The following is a 16,573-nucleotide window of genomic DNA, read 5'->3' on the forward strand; positions in this document are numbered from 1 at the left end:
CTTGCTCCTGCAATGTTGGAGCATTCTCTGGGCTCTGATTGGGCCCCCTGGGTCACCCATCCCAGCCCTGGTGAAGTGGCACTCTCTGATTGGTGCCAAGCAGCAAAGAATTCTGGGAGGAGCCTGGCCTCACCTGTTGTTTGGCTCCCACTAGTGGCGCCAGGGCAAGGGGTGGGACTCTGCTTTTCCTTCAGCGAGTCTTGTTGGAGCAGAAGGGGGTACCCCCCTCAGCCCACCATGAGTCCCCTCAGACTGGCTCATCCACACCCTTCACCTCACAGGGCAGAGACCAAGAAGAGGAGGAATGTGCTCGAGGTGGTAATAGTGAGCAATAATTATTTCCCTCTACTGACCAGAGGGTCCTAGGTGTTCCTCAGGAACCACCCCCACCCCGGGAGCCCCCAGAGAGCGGATGGCCTTTCTTGGTGGGGAGCAAAATCCATGGTGGGGGCTGGCCTGGCTCCTTGAGGCCTGCCCAGGCCTCCAGGCCTTAGTGAGGGTCTTCTGGCTTCTGGAAGGGCCCTGACTGAAGAGGGTTGTAAGATTCCAGGGTGGGGGTGGTGGTGCCAGGGTCCTGCCAGGGCCGGGGAGGGAACAGCTTCAGAAAGACTCAGAAAGACACTATGGTGGGTGACCATCCTGTGACGGGTTGGTGGAGTGAGCGTCAGGGCGATGCCAGGGTGGTGGCCTGAGTCTCTTTACCAGCTGGGCAGTCCACGCCTTCCTGGGTGGCCAGGGCAGAGCTCTGGGTGGGGGGCCGTGGGCAGGGCTGGCTGGGTAAGTAATCCCTGGGGCAGTGGGTAAGACAGATAGGGAGCACCGAAACTGGACCTGCTGATGTGGCCCTTTCTGCTTGCAGCGGATCATAAAATATGGCTCAGATTTTCATTACGGGCTCTATCGATTATCTTCTGGGACGGATGAATTATAGAGAACATTAAAGTTTTTTTAAAAAGCAAGTGAGAAAGGAAATATCTGAATGAGTTTGGGTGGTCGATGGCAGAAAGGGCTGAGCCACCAAGCCTGTGTGGCCTCTGTCTCCGAGCAGGGTAAGAACCAGATCGTTCAGGGTGGGCAGCCTCCGACTCCAGCTCTCAGCCTCCCAGGCCTCTTGCGCATCCCTGGGCCTGACCTGGCAACACGGGAGGTCTATGTTTCTCTTGTCTGTTCCCTTTCCCCTCCAGGAATCTGCCTGGGTTCTTAGAAGGCAGACACTTGGGTTCTTCCCAGGATCTTTCCCAGGCGTTGAGGCCTCATGGATGGGAGGTGGACCCCACTAACTCTGCTGCCTCCCCTCCAGGGACCTCTGGATTCTGGAGAGCATCTTTTGTCTCCTGGGATCAGGATTAGACCAGGCCCTCCTGAGGAGTGTGGATACCTGAACCTGTTGGCCATCTCAGCTTTCCTCTACTTATTCCTTCCATCGGTGGTCACTGGTTCAGTGGATTTCCGTTTTCCTTTGTAAGCTTGGAAAAAAACACATCTGGATCGCACGGCTGTGCATCTAAGTCCTGTCTGGAAAGAGAACCTCCTGGAAGCTCATCCATCCCTCTCTTGCTTCCTCCCCACCCGCTTCCCTCTCCTTCTCCTTGCCAAGCAGCATGTTGTGTAGGTGTCAGACAGGCCTGGGTTCAAATCTCTTCCTGGTATGTGACCTTGGGTGGGTCACATCCTTCTCTGAGTCTTCGTTCCTCAGCTATCCAGTTAGGATAATAACCTGCCTCATTGGCTTCTTATGATGGTTATTTGTATTAATGTATTAAGGTCCTTAATAAACGTGAACTATCATTCTTTTCCTCCTCAACTAGGGCAGAGGCTATAGAAACCATTCCTCCGTTCTTTTCATTTAGCCCTTTTGATTAATTTCTCAAGCACTTTTAGCACCTACTATGTGCCAGCTACTTTTCTCAGCATGTTACACATGATACAGTGTTTAATCCTCATAACCATATGCAGGAAGGGCATTCTTATCTTCATTTTATTGATGGAGAGACTGAGGCACAGAGAAGTCAAAGGAGTTTGTTTGCCCAGGGTCACACAGCTTGTAAATGGCAGCTCAAACCTGGTAGTCTGGCTCCAAAGCTTGTACACGAAACTACTGTGGCCTCCTGTCCCAGTGATCTGGTGAGGTGGTGTGTGTGTGCACACCAGCATGTGTGTGTGCACTCGAGTTACAACAGCCCTGCCCTGGTGGTGGTCTCTGGCTGACCCCACTTCCTGACCCTCCCCAGGAGACGTGGCTCCCTCAGGTCATCAGCGACCCCAGCATTTTCTGGGGACCTGTTCTGGGTGGAGCCCCACCCCCTTCCCCCCTCAACACCCCCCCTTCCCCCCTCAACACCCCCCTTCCCCCCTCAACACCCCCCCCCCCCGGCTTTACCTAGGCTACTGAGAAAAGGTGGCGGTTTCCATGGATATCCGTCTCCCTCTGGCGACACGCCCTTTTTTGTATAACTCTGTTCCCTAGAGTTGATTGTTTTTGGCACACAGCTCTGTAAACTCATCCAACAATTAAAAGGGGGGAGGGGTGGAGCAAACAGGAGACAGATAGTAACTGTGGGGTAAGTGACACACAGGAGGGGCCTTCGGGGTGTGCGTTCCCTCTCTGGCCTCTGTCGATGGCGAGACAGCACCGTCAGTGGAGAAAGCCACACAACCAGCTGGCCCGGAGTTCCGCTGGTTCTGAGTGCTCAGAACTTCACATGTTTCTTTCCATTTGAGCTTGTTCTTGCCCCGTTTATTCCTCCCTCAGGAATCTAAAGGGGGCCCATGCTTGGAGCCAGTGTAGCCATCTCCAGAGGCCACCTGAAGCCATGAGATGCCAGCCCGGACCAATCTGAATCTTTGCTGCCTTTGTTTTGGTTCATTATGTATGTGTTTGCCCTGTTTGTGTACCATCAAATACCTCCTGCGTTGGGCGTACCCGTCGTAGGCTGTGTGAGATCACAGATGAAAAATGCAGTGAAAAACATTTTCGTGCCACAACACATCGTGTAGGATTTTTGTATTAAGATGTGGATTTTTTTATTGTTTTTTTTTCCCCTTTTCCATACAGCCCTGAAGTTGGGCAATGTGCACGTCTGTGTTTTTGTTTTCACTCCAGGTGGTTTATGAAATCTGCTCATTAGGGCTCTGTCCTCTCCCCACCTGGCCTGATCTTCCACCTGTTTATCCTCTTGGATTTAGATCTTTCCCTGCCACACCTCCCAGTGACTTCTCACCACTGGGGAGATGCTAGGTGACCCCCGCCTCAACTGCACATTCACCTGGTGAAGGTCAGGGAATCTTGTGGCCCTGCTTTTCAGCCCTGCATCTCTGAAGCAGGTGTTCATTGCATCAGGAGGTATTGATGTGGGGGAGGCAGCCAAAATCTCTGTGTACCCACCCACCCACCCCAGGATAAAGCCTTTTGGCTTACTCTGGGTCTGGAGAGAAGACATACATAGAGATTGTCCCATGCCCAGAGGGCCTCCTGACTCAAGTGGCCCTTTGCTGGGTGGCTGCCTTGTCCTTATCCCATCAAGTGACAGCGTCGGGTGGCTTAACCCCTTTCTTCTCCAGGAGGTCATACCCACAGCTGGGACCCTGTTGACCAGGTGGATCCGGGGGTTCCTCCTGCTCTCCAGGTGTATCACCATAGGCCTCACCTCCCTCCAACCTAAGCCTGGACTTTGCCTTCCCCCTGGGCTGTGATCTCTGAATGTTTTCAGGTGACTCAGGATTTGATGGAGATCTGTTTGGAGGGCAGGAGAACTGAGATTCAGGAGGGGAAAATACATTAGGTGTGGGTGGGGACTGAAGTCATGGGTAGGGACGAAGGGAAACTTTCAAGTGAGTTGGGCCTTGGAGCCTGTCAGCCTGAGTCCAGGCCTTGCTCCAGCATTTGTGAGCTATATGATCTTTGGAAAGTCACTTGGTATGTATCTCTGTGCCTGCCTTCCCCAGTCTAGCCACGGGGATCATAATCCTTCCTACTTCATGTTGTAAAGATTCAATGAGGTCATACATACACAAGCACTCAGCATGCTGCTTGGTGAATAGAAGACGTCTGGAAAATTAATATCATTTCTTCTCACATAGGCCTCTTGGCAGAGGGTGTGCCCTCCATTCCCACCATGTTCCCTGGCACATAGTAGGTGCTCAATCACCTCTTACCAGAATCAGCTGGAGGAGGGTCATGTAACCAAGCCATCTTGTTGAACCTGAAAGTTATGAATTCATGGTGTTGATGGAGGAGTTGGGAGAGACCAGGACACAGGTTGGGGCTTAGAGGAACGAAACAGAAGCAAGCATGAAAGTAGGTGATAAAATTTCCTGTCGGAGGAGGGGGATGAAGCTGTGCCAGGCCCAACTGATTCCGACATGAAATCAGGGACTAGTTCAATCTCACAAACACTTGTGCTGCCCACAGCGGGCCAGCTGTTGCGCTAAATGCTGGGGACGCAACAATAATTAAGACCTGGTCTCTGCCCTTGAGGAGTTAAAAATCAACGGTGGAGACAGAGTTGTGCACAAATGACTTTAGTCCGGATTTAAATGCTACAAGGAAGATTTCGTGAGGAAGGGAGTAGAGGGGCATATGGGCCTGCTTGAGGTAGATTCTGAAAAGTTACCTTGAAGAGACTTTCAAGAAGAGGGTGCTGGGAGTCAAGAGCATTTCTAGAACACTTTGAACGCCTTTCACATCTCTTGTTGATCCTCCGCGTCTGCTAGGTAGGTGGGAAGAAGGCGTTACCTTTGTTGGCCCTGGGGAGAGTACATCGCTTGTCCAAGGGCCCACAGTGAGTTAAGCGGCAGAACTGGAACTCAGACCCCTGTCTTCTGAGTCTCAGCCCAGTGTTATTTCTGTGCCTGCACTTGACCTCTCACCCCTTCACTAGTTGGCCAGAGAGCTTGGTCCTTTGGGCTCTGAACCTACTGACTAAGATTCCTGCTGCTGCCATAACCCTAGGGCCTGTGCTGTGGGAGGGCCCAACCATGGCAGGCCCTGGGGCCTGTGCCCTGGTTTGGTAAATGGGTCAGGCCACTTGGTTGGGGACGGTCCTGGGGCATGGCCGCACCCTGGCAGGGCTGGAGGATGCAGGAATGGGGAGGAGGAGGAGAAGGCCTGGCCACACCCTTTATTCAGTTGTTCTTACTGCCAAAGCTGAGAAGGTCCCTCTGCCCAGGACCGGCCCCTCCCTCAGCTGGCAGAGGCCAAAGTCCCCACCAGGGACTGGAAGACCCCCTTCCCCTGTAACTGGAAAACCCCTTCTGAACTAGGACGTAAGACCCTGGTTTTATTCATGTTCACCTTTTGTGTGTGGTCAGACTCAGGTTTTTCTAGCTCTTTGCCAGGAGCCAGGGAGGAACCCTACCCTTCGTGTCTCTTGACCTTTTCTCTGGGGAAGCGTGTGTGCCTGGAAGCAGGGGAGTGTCCTCCAGCTGTGTAAGCAGCTGGCTTTCAGGTGGGACAGCAGTCCTTCTGATGGGATATCTGAGTAGACCCCTCCCCGCCAGAAGATGCATGATCTGGGGGTGGGGAGTGGTAGGTGATGGCTGGCACCCCATCTTCCAGCTCAGAGATGCTTAGTCAGTGGGTGAGCTGCCCCAGGCTTTGGGGGGTTCTGAACCAACAGTGAGGGGCGTGTCAGAGCCTGGAGGAGTGAGTCTCTCAGTGGCCCTGAAGTTCCCATTAAAGTGTTTTTTCCTCTTTTTTAAAGAAAAAAATATTCCCAAACTGGAAAACAAAGGAAATTCACTTCCCCCAAATCACACGAAACTCACATTAGGGGCCTGGCGGGAATCCATGGAAACCAGGAAACCCTCTGTTAACCCTGCTGAAGGGTGGGGTGGGAGCTGGGCTGCTCCAAGCCCGGGACCACTGTTGCAGGGCCATCCCGAAGCTTCTCCGGGGAGCTGGGGTCAGTGGCATTGCCCAGAGCAGAGGTGGGGTGGAGCTGGTGCTGGAAGCTCTGGCCTTCAGAACACCGACTACCCCCTTCCACTCATGGCCCAACCTTGGGAGGCAAGAGAGGAGGGGTTTGTGCACTCCAGGGAGGCCCCAGGGGATCCAGGGGCTGGGCCAAGTGGGAGAACCTGCCAGGCAGCTGCCCACACCATGCCACACTGTGGAGTCAGGGCTGAGCCCACTCACAGGCTTTGGGAATACACAGGCCAGGCACCGCGGGTGCTGCAGTGACCTGCCAGAGTGGGAAGGGAAGGACCAGCCTTTTAGGCTCCACCCTCCCTGATGCCAGCCCTGTGTGTGTCGGGTGGGTGTGAGAGCAGAGAGACAGCCCCCTGAGGGTCCCTGCACCCCACTTTCACATCTGTGAGCCTGGAACTCCAGGCCCGGGAAGTTGTGCGTCGGTGTCAGTGGTGGTGCGTCTGTGTTTGCACGCACATAGGCTAATTTTTCTAAAAAGGCTGAAAATATTTACAGGTTTGGAGTTGAAACGCAAACAGGAAAAGCCCTTTAAAAAGTGAGTGTAGTGGATATTCAAAACAGGAATCTCCATGGAAACACCACAATATTTGCTTAAATTGACACAAAGGTTGCCGGTAGCAGGGCAAACCTCCCAAGTTTCTTTGGCCACTTTTTTCTGGCCCAACACCTATATCACAAATGATATGCCCTGCTTTGGGGGGGCATGTGTGTGTACGCTCTTTTCTTTTTTGTGTGTGAGATGTAAGAGCACAGAGCTAGCGTGGGGAGGGGGAAAGAAAGAGAAGAAGCCAAACTCACCATCGTAGTAGCTGTAGAGACACCTGCTTTTTCCATTTTTAGAGACTCCCATAAGGCCACTGTGGGGGTCAGGGGAGCAGCTGGGAGCTGGTCAAGGGGAAGTCTGGAGGGTGCAGGAGGCTGGAGAGGCCAAGGGTTGGTTTGGTTGTGTGGGTCTGATCTGGTTTCCAGTGTCAGCTTGATTCATTGTCAGGCTGACCTTTCACCCCCAGTGCCAAGTCTAGGGTGTGGTCACTCTGTTGTTACCTGGGGTGGCACCTGATTGGCCTATTTTCGTTTCTACCCATTTGATTCTTTCATTAGGTGGGACAACCTTGTAGCAGCTGGCTAATAATCGTGCAAAGGGTACATTGGTTATAGGGTCAGGCATGGCGTGCACCACGGTGATGCCAGCTGCCGATTGCTAGGTAAGGCCTGAGAATCTCTTACCTTGTTGGCCAGTTGCCGGGCAAGGTGTCTGAACCTTACCCTCTATTGTCCTTCTCTCTGAGTAGCTCTGTAGGTATCAACAATAGCCAAATAAATCTGTTTTCCTTTCTCCTTTTGGTAGGCAAACAGACCTCGCTGAGTGAAGGTGAAGACCATCCATCTTACCTGCCTTTCCTGCTGCCTCGGCGTTGGCCCTTCCTATAGAAGGGGGTCCTGCTGCTCCCGTGGTGTGTGTGGGAATGGACTTCAGACCCCAGGTTCTTGAGATGCAAAGGTAACCACTCCTAAGATTCCCAAGATGTCACTGAGAAATGTGGGTGGGACTGTCATTGGCCAGGCCATGGTTTCCTTCTTAGGGGAGAGACTATATCAGCCTTTCTCAGCAGTGGTAGCTTAGCTCCCCTAAGCAAAACTGAGAATATGCAGGTCTGAGAAAAGAGCCAGGGCCTAGGAATCTGCATTTTGGCCCTGGCTCTACTTCATCTCACTGCTTTTTCCCCTCTGGACCTCAGTTTCCCCATGAGTGAAATAAAGAGGTGGGCCTCACTGACCTTGAAGAATCCTCCCAGCATTACCACTGTATGACATCGGGTGGTGCTGGCAGCGTGCAGGTACTCCAGGTGAGGCCTGTGGCAAGCATGGCTCCTGGAGCCACCTGACGGGTCATTTCTGAACATCATCTCTGGGAACGGTAGGTCCAACCCATCTGTGTATCCAGCAGCTCTGGCTCTGCTCTGAGCTCAGGTGTGACTTGTTGGGGCTCTCCTGGTGGCCCTCCAGCCCAGGCAGGACCCACCTTAGAGAAGAGGATGCAGGTATCTTTTGAACCCAGCTTGGAAGTTAGCCCCATGCTTAAGACAGGTGCCTCCACCTGGGATGGGTAGCCTATGGGGCTGGTACTGTCAGATATTTGCCTGCAGGTGTCAAATGTGGCAGATCATAAGGTGGATGCATGTGCGTGTGCTCAGTCATGTCCGACTCTGCAACCCCATGGACCGCCAGGCTCCTCTGTCCATGGAATTTTCCAGGCAATAATACTGGAATGGGCTGCCATTTCCTACTCCAGGGGCTCTTCCTGACCCAGGAATCGAACCTGTGTCTCTTGCGTCTTCTGCATTGGCGGGCGGATTCTTTACCACTACACCACCTGGAATGCCCATAGAGGGGAGGATTGATACAAAGCAGGTAACTTACTACCTACTGATCATTAGCCAGTATTCTCTTACGATCTGAAGGGACCAGCCCAGAGGGCTTAGGTTGATAAAGTTGATGGACAGCATCTTAGGGTGGGGGCTGAGGCTGAGGCCCTGGAGCGTGGCTGGGAAGGCAGGCCTGGGGGCTGCTCCTCCTGTGTGTGCCAGACTGGAGGCGGCAGCCCGGACTTACCCACCTGTGCTCTGGTTGTAGGGTCAGGCATGGCAGGCACCACGGGTGCCAAGGGCAGGTGTGTCCCGCCCCTCCCTGCAGTGGTCAAGTGCTGGAACTCTAGACTTTGAACTTGCAAGGAGGAGGTACTTACAGAGATGGGTGCCTTGGTGCTCCTTGAGGTTTGAGTGGTCCCCAGAGCTGCAGGCCTGGTCATTTTGGGTCATGCCACCTTGGGAACCAGCAGAAGCCATGGATGAGGGCTAGAGATTTGCAGATCAGCTGTAAGCATGGCCTTTGGTTGCTGTGGTGGAGTAACTGTGTGGCTGAGACTCGTTTTCCCAGTGTTTAGGAACTGGTCCATCCACACTGAGGGTGTGCAGCTGTTTTTCCCTGATGGCAATCGGTCTGCATAGACTGGTGGCTGTGCAGTTGTCCAGTTGGGTCAGCACCAACTCCTATACGTCTCTGCTCCTTTCCTGGGCTTTTCTTGTCCAACTCTGCTTCCTTGATGATCATGGATCTTGGGATGACAAGCCCAGGCACCCTCAAGCCTCTGGATGGTCTCCCCAGCCGCCTGTGTCCTGCATGTGAGCAAGTTGCCAGAGTGTCTTTGGAGACCCTTTTCCAGGGGGCAGTGTTTGGTGGTTCTGTCCTCAGTGGCAGGCTTTTTGTTTTCATCTTTCCTTCAGCAAAACATGCCCATTAGTTTTTCCCTTTCTGAAGTTTCCACTCACTGTTGACTCCCAGGGGCCACGCCAGCTGGGATTTGTACCCGGCATAGGGTATGGGCTCTGTGAGTCCTCGGGGACTCCTACATCCTGACATCGGCCTTCTTGGCCCTGGTAATGAAACTTGGGAACTCAGAGGGCTCCTAGTAGGAATGTCGTGGCCGAGCCTCTGCTCACTCACCCGGCCCTTTGGCCACAGCCTGGGGTCCTCTGTAGTCTGAGTGACCTGAGGTCTCAGAGATGTCCTGCCTCACCACACAAGAGTGTGGGCTTGGCAAGTCTGTGCTCAGGTCTGGTCTGCAGACCTGATCCTGTCTGACTCAGATTCTCCCCACTTCTGGCTGTGCCACAGAAGATCTGGTTATATTTATTCAACACTTATGGAGGGCCTGGTGTCTTCTGATCATTAGGGATAAAGTGACAAGACAGTCCAGCTCTTGTGGAGTTCTGGTTGGGTAAGCGGACAACAGATAAACCCACACCAAAAGGATGACAAGAAAGTCTTCAGTGCGGAATGGAAATAGGATGAGGTGGTAGGAAGTGACTGGGCAGTCCAGGGGCTTCCTTTGAGGAGATGACAGTTAGCCGAGATGGAGGAATTGAAAGTGGAAACCCATCCTAAAAGGGGTGGAATATTTTCAGCAGGAGAGAAATAGTCTAGAGGAACTGAGGCTGAGAGCTCAAGGTGCTTGGTGGACAGAAAGAGGCCCCAGTACTGGGAGTGAACAGGGCTGGGCCAGGGTTTATAGGGTTGTGTTGTGCCAGGGGAAGTTAGGGCTTTATTGTGTGGGTGATGGGGGAGTTGCTAGAGGGTTTAAAGCAGGGAGGTGAAGTGATCTGATTTTGTTTTAAAAGAGAAAGCTGGGGCTGCCTTGGTAAGCATGGATTGAGGGGGCAAGGGCAGAAACCAGGAGGCGAGGCTGCTGCAGCCACTGGAGTGAGAAGCTGATTCAGCCAACCAGGCTACATTCTGGGAGGGGGCTTTTGGTGATTTTAGGAACCAAGTGGAACCTTTCTCTTTTCCCTGGGAACATCCCACAGACAGATTTCATTGTTCTTATTTCTTTCCTCCATTTGACATCAGTTGCAAGTGACTGAGACAGAAGGGGAAAATGGAGAAAAGAGGGCAGAGGCCCTGTGTGTTTATAAGGAGAGTGAACTGGCCTTGCTGGTGGATTGATCAGGCACAGAAGAGACAAGATCCCAGGCTGACTCTGGCATTCCAGGCCCCTGATGTGTAGCCCTACATCTCCTCTCTCTCATGTCCCCACCTGACAGTGCCAAGGGGAGAAGCACCACTCTGGGCACTGGGCTGGTTGCTAAGAAAGCTTGGTGGAGTGTGTTAGCACCCCTGGGTCATCACCGTGTGGAGAGAAGGTCTGAGGCCTGCTTATATCCGGTGCCAATTTCAGCAGAGATTTCCCAGCTTACTGTCCTTGGGGCCTTAAGATTTTGCATGGAAGCTTGTTTTGTGCCTTTGCCCCATGGATTCTTCGCTGGGTCTGAGGTTGGGTCTAGAAGCTTGTGTAAGTCCTCTCACTGTCGCTTTAAATGTTATTTCTGCATCTGGATACAAAGAACCTCAGTTGATCAGCTTTGAGAGCTGAGAAATGGGTTTGTCTAAGACTCCCTCATTTCCAGAAATGGCCAGTTTAATCTCCAGCCCCAGCTCATGGATAGAGATCCTAGCTGTCTTTCCACATGGAAAGTCTTTCCACAGTTCACAGTGTGAATTGCCGTAGATCCTTCCTTAGGCTTGACCTAGACCATTGTGCTTTTCCAGGGTCCTTGACGTGAGGCCCCGCTCTCCTGGGCCTGGAATCATCTGGGCCAGGACAGGACAGGCAGTCCCTGCAGTGATGCTGTAATAGCCAAACCATCTACAAGCCCCCTAAGTTGTCGCTGTGTAGCCCAGACAGCAGCCAGAGGCCTGGCTGGAGCAAATGTGACACTGTCACAGCCAACTGCGGGGGCCCCAGTGAGGACGCGCCCGCCCGCGCTGGCAACATATTCCCAGCCATATGGGCTGGCTCAGCCCTCCAGGAACACTCTGGAGGCCTGACCTCCAGGGGGAGTGACAGGAGAGAGCAGAAGGGCGGGCTGGCGACGCAGCCTTGCAGCGGGTGATGGGGATGTCCCAGGCGTGCAGCTGGTGCCTCCGGGCTCCAAGGGGGTGTCAGCCAGTCTCCCCGGGTGTGTCTGCTGACATCAAAACACCGGGCTGAGCCCTGGGGGCGGGTGCGTCTGGGTGGGCAGCCGTGTGTGTCTGTGCATGCGTGGGAGGCTCTTCTGCTTTCTGCCTCCGTGGCCTGCACTAGATCCACGGCCTTCACTCATAACTGGACTGGACAGTTCTAACTCTGTCCTCCAGGGTTTTGATCTGATGTGGGGCTGGCCGCTCCAGAGCCTGCAGCTGGGGTGGGAGTGTGGAGGGGCGGGATCAGGAGAGGGAGGTGCTGGCTGAGGGGAGTGGGGGCCTATGTCCTCCACCTGCCCCCCCATCCCCAGGTGGCAGCCTGGCTGAGTGGACTCCGAGGTCACAACACCGTGGAGCTGGGCAGAGATATGATGGGGAGATGGTTTAGGAAGAGTTACTGAGTGTTCTGGCTTTTAATCTGTTATAGGATTCTGCTCGGTGTTGCCAACACCCCCACCTTGCGCCTCCTTCTCCTGTTCTCCCTCCTAGCAGGGTTGGAAGCCCCTGGGTTCCACCAGGCACTGACCCAAAGGGAGAGGGATCAAGCAGGGCCAGCAGGGCCTGACTGCCGGGACCTACCCAGAGTGATCTGCTCACTCCAAAAGGGACAGCGAGTGGCCCATGGTTTGGGGGGTTGCTGTCTTGTGGATGAGAGGAGGACACTTCCACCCTGCCTCTGTCCTGTCACCTTGGAGCCTCCATGGGAGAACACACTGGCACTGGAGAAGCAACAGTGGGTTTTGCACCCAAGGGGAGTCCCAGTGGCTCCAATCACATCGTCTTCTCTTGCAGATCTTCAGGCTCCCCAGTTTCGTCTTCTCCCAGCTTCCTGGGACTCTCTGATTCTAGAATGCACCCAGGTATGGTCCTAGTCCTTGTGGAAGTCCTTCAGCCCAGTGGACACCATGCTGAGGCATAGGGCAGCCGTAGGAGGACCCTTGGATGGGCCCACCCGGGCCTCCCCACACCATCAGCTGCTTGTTCTGTTAAATCAGCCCCCAGGATGGTCTCCACTTTCAGCTCATGACCCAGTCTGGTTTCATTTCTTGGCCCTTCAGAAGCATGAGGCTTTTCTGACCCTGAGTCTTCAGATGGTAGCCTGGTGTCGGGACCTCTGCGGCACGGGTGGTTGAAGGGAGGGAAGGTGTAATTAATCACTAGTTTCTTCTCCAGAAATGCTAATCGGAAAAAGCAATTAAAAGCAACTTTTTTCCCTTAGTAATCTGTGTTGAGAGCTGGTAATGAAGTTTAGGGCCGCTGTGACTCAATATTTCAGCTTCACCGACTCAAGTCAAAACAATCCAGGCCCAAGAGTTTGCTGGCATCAGAGCTGGGCCCAGGCAGCAGCTGGGAGTCCTGGTGTCCCCCACTCCTTGCTGTCATCACCCTGTTCTGTTTCTAGGGCAGAGAGAGTAACAGTCCCTTCTGGTAGCGGAGGGTCAGGTGGCAAGGAGATGGGTCCCCCAGGACATCCCTGGGAGACCCTGAACCTAGAAATGCATCTACGGGGAAATGCTAGGACTGTGGTACAAGTAGCACCTAGTGTGATGCAGAACTGGGAAGGGTGAGCTCCAAAAGAGTGGGGGAGGAGGGATGGGGGACTGGGGAGTCCCCCAGGTTTGGCCAGGACTCAGCCACATAGAACTCAGAGCTAGACGAGGTGGCGGTCCAGATCCTGACCTTTAACCTCTGGCCATTCCTGTTTCTTTTTCATCCATTCCTCAAGCATTACTGATGCTTGATGACTCTACAGACTGGACTGGAAGTGCATCAGTGAACCAACAAGGCAAGAATTCCTGTGCTTGTGGCATTTGCATCTTTGTGGAGGGAGGCAAATGATAAATGCGATAAAGAAATAGAGTAGATATTGGATGGCGACGTGTGTCTGGGAGAAAAGTGAAGCAGGTTTGCAGGATAGAATAGGGAGTGTGTGTGGCAGGAGGAGGTGGGCAGATGGTTTGTCATTTTAGGTGTGGCGTCTGGGGAAGGCATCAGTGGGATAGTTGACTTTTGGGTAAGAACAGAAAGGAGCTTCCCTGGTGGCTCAGTGGTAAAGAATCTGCCTGCAGTGTGGGAGACCTGGGTTCAATTTCTGGGTTGGGAAGATCGCCTGAAGGAGGAAATGGCAACCCCCTCCAGTATTTTTGCCTGGGAAATCCCATGGACAGAGGAGCCTGGCAGGCTACAGTCCATGGGCTCTCAAAAGAGTCAGGCATGACTTAGTGTCTAAACAACAACAACAAGGACAGAAGGAGATGAGTGAGTGAGCCTCCCAGAGGCAAGAGCTCCCCTAGCATGTTGGAGGACAGCAGGGAGGCATGGTGTGGCTGGAGTTGGGGAGATGCCCTGTGTGGTCAAGGGAGTTGAGCGGGGGTCCCCCAGCTCCTGCAGTCCTTGAAGCTGTTGTGAGAACTCAGGCTCTTGCCCCGAGTGGAATAAGAAGCTTTTTGAAGAGTTCTGAGTGACATGATCTGCTTAGGCACAAGCTCTTTAAAAGCAAGATCCACTCTGGCTGGCTCCTCCTCTCACGGGCTGTCTGCGCCCAGATACAGGTGCGTCCACAGACACCTGCTCCGAGATGCTCTCCTGAGTGGACAGAGGAGTGAGGGGGGGCAGAGGGGCTGTCAGCAATCGCCCTGCCCTGGCCCTGCCTGCCAGACCAGCCCCACCTCAGGGAGCAGTTCAGAAACAGGGTCTTGTCACTTTAAGCCGCCCCCCGCCTGGCTTCCCTGGCCTGCTTTATCTGAAGTCCAAGCGCATGTCGTTCCAGGACCAATCCGCTTTAGCTAATTAATAATCTGACAGGAGCCACCCAGGGGATTAGCCGCTGAGCTGAGCTCCACCAGGCCCCAGCAAATGAGCCCTGTACTCCTTGGGGACATGGAGGTGACTTTGGGGGGTGCAGGGAGAAGGGACCCCCTACTAGTGAGCCATGGCGTTGGGCAGTGCAGTAGTAACCAGTGAGGGGAAAGGGTGGGCGGGGGACAGTTATGACCAGAGCTCCTTGAAAGGAGACGGCTGTCCTGAGATGGCAGGCATCTCCTGTCCCTCGATGCCCCCCTCCTCCCGTCCTGCTCACCCACCAGAGACCCTCCCCACCGGCCGGGTGTTACCTGCTGAGGGGTGAGGTGCAAGCATGAATGCATGCTCAGTCTGACTGTTTGTAACCATATGATAGCCTTGCCCAGTGTAGCAAACAAAAATACAGGATGCCCAGTGAAATTGAAATTTCAGATAAACAGCAAATAATCTTCAGTGTGTGTATGTTCTATGCAATATTGGGGACACACACTGAAACAGTATTTGCTGTTTATCTGAAATTCAAATCTTGCTGATTGTCCTGCATTTCCCCAGGCAACCCTGAGCGTGGGGGGCCAGAGCCTTCAGAGCTCCCTCCCGGAAACAGCCTGGAGCTCTCTCGAGAAGAGGCAGCACCCTTGGGGGCTGCTTCGGAGCTTGGCAAGCAGAGTGGAGCTGTGGCACAAGGACCTCCAGTGCCTTGGTACCAGGAGAGGAGGACAGAGCTAAGGGCAGCCACTGGCCGGAGTCTCCAGCCACTCTTTGGGCCCAGGTGGCCCTTGACGAGTGGAGTCCACGTTTCTTCCAAAGGCATCAGGATCCCTGGGCTGGGGAGCAAATCCCAGGGCTGCTTCTTCCAGGTGAGGCTGCCTCTGGGAGCAGTCTGTGGCCTCACCTGAGATCGAGACCTGGTGTTCTGGGGTTTGCTGGGTGAGGTGGTCATCTGCTAAGGGCATCTGCTCAGAGGCCAGAGGGATGGCCCCTGTGTGGGAAGGAGGCCAGCCCAGGTCAGGCCCGAGGTCAGGAACAACAGCCTGCCCTGCAGGGCCATCTCCGAGTTGCACGGCCTCGGGGCACTGACCAGAAATACCCATCCATCTACCCATCTCTCTGAGCTTACCTGGAGGTGGCCAAGTAGCCCCTGGCCAGCATCTTAGGAAGGGGGTGCCATCCAGGGGGGCTGGGCTATCTGGAATGTCACTCCAGGAGTGGGGAGGGGTGGTCTTTATTGGCAAGCGTGATGGAGTCCTAATGCTCCCTCTCATGACCCCTCTCACCGGGGCTCCCTTCCCTGGGGTCAGAGGACTCAGGGTGGCGAGAGGGGCCTGCTGCCAGCTGGTGGTAGTCCAGCCTCCTGCAGCTACGGGGCCTGATGCCAGGGCACTGCCCCCGAGGTGGGAGCCCTCACTCTGCCTTGTCCTCCAGGAGTTAACAGCATCATGAGCCTCCCCCGGCCCTGGACAGCCCTCCTCCAGCCTTTCCCGGCACAACTAGCTAGGGAGTCTTGCGGTGGGAGCAGAAAGGGGCTGGGGGTGCCGAGCTGGGGGGAACCTCTTCTGCTTCCCGAGCGTTCAGCCTCTTCCCCAGCGTGCCCAGCGGTTTGGCCCTGTTTCGCGAGCCGTCTGCTGCCCGTGCTGCCTCTGACCGACATCGTTAGCGTGGGTATTTATATTTCATTAACGACATTAAGCCCAAATGGCATTAAAAGCAAAGCTGGTGATAAATAGCTTATTAATAAACAGGGAGTGCTCCGTGTTGCCTGGCCTCTCCCAGCCCCACGTTAACCCTTGCAGCCCCAGATAAAGATTTTTCACCCCAAGGACCAGCCCCTGCTAAGATGGGCCTGGAGGAGCCTATCACGTGTCTATGTTCTCCCAGTAGCTGTGGGGTCAGTGCCTCTTAGATCCCGAGCGAGCCAGCCCTGGGTTACTCAGGCTCAAGGAAACCAAACCAAACCCCTCCTAGCTTCCAATCAAATCAGTATTACACTTAGTTTTAATTCTGGGCATAAAAAATTCAGGAAATGTGGCTTTCCTGGGCTGTAAGCTCAGATCTTCCCCATGACTTTGTAACTCTGTCTGAAAGGAGGTTCCTAGAATATTTGGAATCAAAAAGAGTGATGCTTATGAAAATGAGAACAGTCATGATCCCAGTGAACGTGTCCTGAACACAACTGTGAGCAGGCCTTCTGCCCTGTCACGCCACATGCACCAGCTCCTGGCCACCCGAGGGATCATCCAGCTCAGGCTCATTTTTTAAGTGGGAAAACTGATGTCCAGAAAAGTGAAGCAGGGTCACCAGCTAGAGGCCATGTCACACAGCTGT

The 16,573-nt window shown here is 54.0% G+C and overlaps 1 protein-coding gene across 1 annotated transcript in view; it reads left to right on the forward strand.

Moving 5' to 3' along the window:
• Positions 1–16,573, forward strand: part of CASZ1 (castor zinc finger 1) — a 153,170-nt gene that overhangs the window by 25,915 nt on the left and 110,682 nt on the right. Inside the window, exon 2 of the mRNA XM_069544750.1 lies at positions 7,278–7,430. The gene's annotated coding sequence lies outside the window, so the exon portion shown is untranslated. The remainder of the gene's footprint in view (positions 1–7,277; positions 7,431–16,573) is intronic.

This window comes from Ovis canadensis, chromosome 12 (genome assembly GCF_042477335.2).
Source record: "Ovis canadensis isolate MfBH-ARS-UI-01 breed Bighorn chromosome 12, ARS-UI_OviCan_v2, whole genome shotgun sequence".
Taxonomy (NCBI): domain Eukaryota; kingdom Metazoa; phylum Chordata; class Mammalia; order Artiodactyla; family Bovidae; genus Ovis; species Ovis canadensis.